The sequence below is a fragment of the Aplidium turbinatum genome, chromosome 13 (assembly GCF_918807975.1).
Source record: "Aplidium turbinatum chromosome 13, kaAplTurb1.1, whole genome shotgun sequence".
Lineage (NCBI taxonomy): Eukaryota > Metazoa > Chordata > Ascidiacea > Aplousobranchia > Polyclinidae > Aplidium > Aplidium turbinatum.
In genome coordinates, this window is record NC_137484.1 from 16,607,922 (window position 1) to 16,614,690 (window position 6,769).

Consider the following 6,769-nt stretch of genomic DNA (forward strand, 5'->3'; position numbering starts at 1 on the left):
ATATGGGAAAATTACCAATATATTTAAGCCTATTTCTCCAACGAAAGCAAGGGAACTTAACAATATTTATGAGCACATGAATCAGGCCTAATAATATTTTTCTGTGCTAAGTAGCCTACCTTTTTCGAAAGTAGGCTACAGTGTTAGATTTTATCTTTTCATAAAATTCACTACATGTCAAATCAACATTAATTTTGCAAGTGAGGAGAGCTTTGACATTCTGTTCTAGCATTTGGCCTCTGTCATCAGACCACATATTGTTCATAATAGAAAAAAAATGGTTCAACTGGTGCTGATGTCCCAGGCAAACAAAACACAAACTCGACAAGGTTTTGAAAGTTTGGAATGGTTATGTTTTTGTTAAAAGTTTACTTTTGTTCAAGAGATGTCGTTGCATTTTGCCATGATTCTTTCCTCTCACTCTTAGACATCTATTTCTTTACCAAAACGTGCTCATCGAAAAAGAAGTCGATGTTGATCATTTGCTTCTGAAACATTTTGTTGATATTTTCCGTAGACCTACTTGAGAAAGAATTGTTTAAGATGACTAGCTCAAGAATTTTATTTTGCAAATCTCAAATTGAAAACTCCGGGACAAATTGGTTAACCGGGCGAGACAACGGGACAAGGCCTTAAAATCGGGACTGTCCCGGCTAAACCGGGACGTATGGCAAGCCTATTATAACATAGCATGATGCCCTTCTTTGCATACCGGACACTTGTATGCTATCATTACTCAACACATAGTGAGCTGATAGATTAGCATTATCGCTATATCTTATCTTAAAACTTGAAAAAAAATTGGCCTTTTAGTAAACAAAAGTGCCCTTTTTTCGTAATCTTGCCCCCCCAGTCAAAAATCGTTCCGGCGCCCCTGACCACTTGTAACCATTCCTGAAACTTGTCATTCGCCAATCTCTTTGCATCTGCAGTCTACAGCATATTGTAGGCTCTGTAGCCTTTGATTTTTGCTGCCTTGTTTTGTTATTTTAATGTTTATTTGTATTAAATTTATTGTTGTAGCGTAACTAGTATTTGGTGTTATTTATTTAAATAATTGGGTGGCAACGGCAACTGATTTTGGTTGCCACCCTTGTTGTTGTTGTAAACTAGAGTACTAGACAATTTGCCATAGCCTACGTTTTTGGAATTTTTTTTTCACAAACAGAAATAAATAAAGTGAACCTGAACTCATAAGTCTTAATAAGTAGGCTGCAAAACAAAAATTCGAACTATAATTTAAGTTTCAAGGTAGGCTACCGTAGCCTATGAAAGCTATTGAAACAAATCCAATTTCTTTGCAAGCATTTGAAGTCAAAATCCAGACAATAAGTTTTGCTTTGACAGAAAACCAAAATGTTCGTTTTTAATAGGCCTATCCTACTTCTCAAGACAACACTTCGAGTCCAATAGTGCTTTCTATGTTGTGGCATTTTTGAGTTTTTTGTATAGAAGATTACCATCAACAACGAAACAATGTGCTGAGGGGTAGGTAGGGCTGTAGCCTAATCTTCACGACTTAGCCAACTGGTTGACGTTGCCGAGTTTGGGAGCTTCTGACGTTGGGTAACTCAGCAAAGCAAGTCGACCCTTAACTGTTAGCCTAACCGTCATTAAAAACTTAAATTTGTGGTGTTGAAAAAAGACAAGTTTTGAAAACAGGTTTTGCGGTTTCGTGCCACATGACATCCCACCGAAGGTTGGGTTTTCCCGAAACACACAAACGTAATTGGCGTTGGATTTTACGCAAAGATGGAGTGCCAAGCGTTGTAGGGTCACTAGAGCGCGGAGGGTGACTAGTAACAACAAAGATAGGCTACTCTTAAGGTTGTTGTCATATTTATCTGTTCTAAAGTTAATGTTTTTCGGAATCTGGTTTTCGATCCGGGTTTTCATCTTGTTATTTTTTGCAATGATAAAAATAGAACTTTAATTGTTGAGTTCTAGGCCTAACTACATTGACAGCTGGCCATGATGAAATTCAATCTAGTTTTGTGATGCTGTCAAATTTGCAAGAGTTTTCATGCATGCAGGAATTTTTATTGCAAGTTTAAATTCACATTTTCTTCGAGAACTGCAATCCAATACAAAACGTAACACTTTTACTCCAATTTTCTTCGAAAAAGCTATAAAATGGCCGTACAGAACAAGCCGAGATGGTTGTAGCTAAAATAATGATCAACCTTGCTTCTAGTAAGACTGAAATTTAAAAATGACCCGAGGTAATGTGGCGTTTTAGAAAGTTCTTTGTCTCTCGTGATCAAGTATTATCTGCAGAGAACGCCGGATCGCAAATGAAATGAACACTTTATTAAGTAACAAAGCACTGGTATTATTTTTCTATTTACAATCCGCCCAATTAGAGGGCGGGCCAACAAGCGCACCATTTGGTAGAACGCAGCATGAAGTGCTTATGGCGTGACAGTGAATGTTTCTTTTCTTGCTATAAAATACAAAGGTTAGTAACATATTGGAAGTTCAATGGCTTTGGTTGGCTGCAGTGCAGAGTTAAGCATGACTTCCAGATAATTTTGAGCAATCGTTGACGTATTATTTTCAGAAAGTAAAACGTTAATAAATAGACCAAGCCATGCAAGCTAGAATAAGCTTTTATCATTTTGTCAAAGCCAAAGTTATTACCGGCAATCAATTTGCTAATGATTTGATACACCGCATTATTAATTATATTAAAGATTAAATTAATCATATAGGGTCATAAATTTCTATACGCAATATAGCAGGAGTAGCATTAGAAATGTACGTTTATTCTTACCAGTGTTTACAGCATATCGCAGATGATCTCATAACATATAAACGAAGCAAAGTAGAAAAAAAGGGTGCAGTTTTTGTGACTCAACAGTTGAGACAATAAATCGACAATAAAACTGATATAATTTATCTTACGTCATCAAATAACGTAAAATTTATTTTGAAAGAAGTCTTTGACAATTTTTTAAGATAGTTCCATACCTTGTTTGAAAATTTTGACATGTAGAAGAATGGTGAACTTTCTAACTGCCATTATGTTGTGATTTTGTCTTCAGGGAGATCGAATGATATGGTAACCTAAATCTGGTAATGTAGTTTTACCTGGTTTGGGTAGAACTGATGTGTAGCTTTGCAACCTGCTCGTTGCCAATTACTCAAGGTTCAATGACATGCTAGTTTCTCCAACATATCCCAAGATACCATCCAATCATGACTCTTTTCCTGCAGCCGAAAATGCAAGTAAATCATCAAAACATTTTCAAGGTTGCATGAACGTTTGCTCTTTATCGACGTCGTCCTCTTCTTTAGCATCATCCTCCTTCACAGCGCCATCTCCTCCTGAGACAAAAACACACTTTTCAAACAGATATGAAAACATATTGTCATCAAAAGATAATGAATCAGCTTTGTTATCAGATTCAATGCTGTTAGCGGAAAAAGAAACTACTTCAAAAGATTCCGCTGATACGAATACGCACGTCATTTCTCCATCTGCTCAGGTTGAAACTATTAGGAAGACATCCAACGAGTCTAATGCTACTATTCCTTCTAGTGATGGGAGCAGTGAATTGTGTGAATTTTCACTCAGTTTGCAAAATTCTCACACTTTGGCACAACTAAATGCTTTTCCAGGATCTGACCTTTCATCTGTTCCACCACAAACAACTCGTCCAACGTCAGCCGCAAGAAAAAACTATGAAAATATTACGGACAAAGAAATGCGAAAAAAAATGAAAAATAGGGAATCGGCTCAAGCTGCCAGGGATCGAAAAAAAGCTAAAATGCTCAATTACGAAAGACAGATCAAAGACCTGATGCAGCGGAATCAAATGTTGGAAGCAGACAATGCAGAGCTAAGAAATCAGTTGCATAAAGTATTTTTCGAAAACGGATTTTGGGGTAGCGAAAAGCACAAATCCGTCGATCCCTCAATAGAATCAACAGCTACAGTCGTTCCTTACCAAAATGTCCCATGTAATTCTGAAAGCCAAAGTGATTATGCTCCAAGTGAAGCAATCCCAGTAAATCCAATCAATGGATATGCTACATTGACTGACTACTCTGAATACAATCAGCCACTGCTGCCCAGCATTGTGGACCTTGAACCCAATACCAGCAGCGTTGAAGCAAACTTATCAGCTTTTAATCAATTAGCCGTAGACCCTATCAATTTTGCGACTCCTTGTTACACGCAAGAACCGTGGTCTGGTGTCGGGGTAACTTCACCACCACCAACGCAACATCCTTTGACTTATCCTGCTCCAGATACTGGCTACTGCAATGACGGAAGCATGCTTTGAAAAGGCGTTACTTACCTACGTTACGTTTCGTTTTAATGCGAAAGACTTGACAATGTCCAATTTGGTGTAAGTGTAACGTGCTGTATGAATAACTTTTTACAAAAACTGAATTACAAAATCTGTGCTCTGCTTACCTAATTTAGCCTAGACTTTATATCGTGTAGATTTGGGGTTAAACAGTCATCCATAGACCTCATTTGCCGTGTAACTTTGCCACATATTAAAGGCTGGCTATAGTGTTTGTAATATTTGCTTCATTGTGACCTCAAAGAAATTTCTCTTGAAAATTTTGCAAAAGACATGATTCTTATCAATACGAGAAGTGTAAAATTTGTTAAACTTTGATTTTTACAAGCCGATCACAAAATTTTAAATAAAAAAAAAATCATTGAGAAAAATTATTATTAGAGTGTAAACGTTTTTTACTTTATAACTTTGAATCAATACATCAGGCATATCATTCGTTTTTGCATCAATTTGAAACAAAACCAACTATCAACAAATAATAACTCTTAGAGGTTATCCCAGACTGATTAGTGCCTGGGGCACTGCGGTCATTAGCATGGTCCCAACTTGTTTAGAAAACTAAGTGCCGGTTGATGTGAACACTTTGTGCTGTGGTCTCTTTAAAGTATAAGCGGTTTGTGTTTGTTGATTCGAAACTACCAGTTGTAGGCTATGTACTTTATGGGGTTGTTTTGTAGCAATACTATTACCGATATTTGAAAAAACGTTTAACTTAAAACAAACCGACATGAAATAATTTCAATTTGTAAATTTTGCTTTACAAACGTCTCGATCTTGCATGAAAGAAGTAGGCTATTGTTTTTTAATAAGTAATTACTGCATAGAACGTTTTTGCTTGTCATTGGTAAACAAAAATGTTGCAGAATTGCATGCTATGGTCTGATTACTAAAGATTGATGAAACAAATGGGGTTCAGTCTTAATCGTTCCAGAGGTAGGCTATCTCTTCTCCACGAGAATCGGTACTATGATAAGGGTACGTATTTATTTTTGGTGTTAAAAAATTTGCAAGAGGAGTGAAAGCATGAAAAGACAATAGTCCGTGCTCATAGTTGAAAGCGTAGTGTTCTTTAAGTTATTCATGTCTTCATCATAATTATGTTCCCCTTTTCTCGTATTGAGGGCTGTAGGCAATACGTCCTTTCTGTCTTCAACAGTTCGATTAAAATCTGGATTTCGTTGCTCACCAAAATATGCACGCATACGCAGCATACCGTACACTAACAATGAAGATTTTGAGGTTATTTAAGGACCCACAAAGTTGTTATAGGCTAGTGCGTATTTCTAGCTTGAGGACGCATTTTGATATTGACAATGCATGAGCATAAATTTGAGAGAGGAAACTAATTCACTAAACAATAAGCAAATAATAGACAACACAGTACTCGGGTTGAATAACACAATTCAAACAAATCAAAAAAATACTCTCGAATAAATAAACTCAATTATTTTCAATGCAACTTTACGCCCTCTTCAGGAAACATAATTAAATCGACATCTAAAAAAGATAACTGCAGATAATGTCAAATAACAATGAGAGATAACACATTTAACTTAAAAGCTAACAATCCACTGGAAGCACAAATCAAATCTACCATGATTATCTTACTGCAAGAATGTAATAGCAAGACATATGCGGTGACGAGGACTGAGAAAGACAAAAAGATCAGCAACGTTGAAGAGACATTTTTTCTATTAGGTTTATTCGAATTGTTAGCCTACGTGCGTTTTTGTTTTGCAACATCGTTTGCATGAATTTCTTGATGTGATTAGCGTTTTTGTCAGGAAATAAATTTACAACCAGCGCTGGTTTGATGTAGGTGTGTGCACTTAATTAAGCAAAGACTGTTCTTCATTCAGGGGCACCTAGTGGATGGAACAATTCACAGAGGGAACACTTCACCCTGCCGATCTCGGTAACTGGGCTTGCGTTTTTGGTTCAAATTCTCTACAACTATACCAAACTATACAAAATCCCTTTTCAGAGTCTTTCTCAGACCGAAAATAAAAATTCAAACCAACCAATCTAGCTGGGATATGTTGCTTCTATTTCTCGTTATTTCTCGTTTGATGACGCAATTTTTTCAACACTAGGAGCGGAAAAGAGCTGCTGATTGTAATATTTCACACTTTATCGGTTTTCAGTCATCACAGTCGCAGCTAGCAAGGTATGCAAGGCCCATCTTCGAAGTTGCGACAATCAAACTGCGTTAAAACGTCCTTTATGTTCTGGATTGCGGCCGCTGAACAAAGATCAAGCTACAACAGTAAAAACTAAAATAGCTCTGGAATATTTAAGTAAAATTGTCTAACTTTCAACTCGGCTTTTAACATACAAAACAACAAAATCCAGAAATGGCAGTTTTCAAAGTGGTCGCCGCTCCAGCGACAGCGTAATAGATTATACCTTACAATATTAGCAAACTTGTCGATCTTTATGCATCTAAAACGATT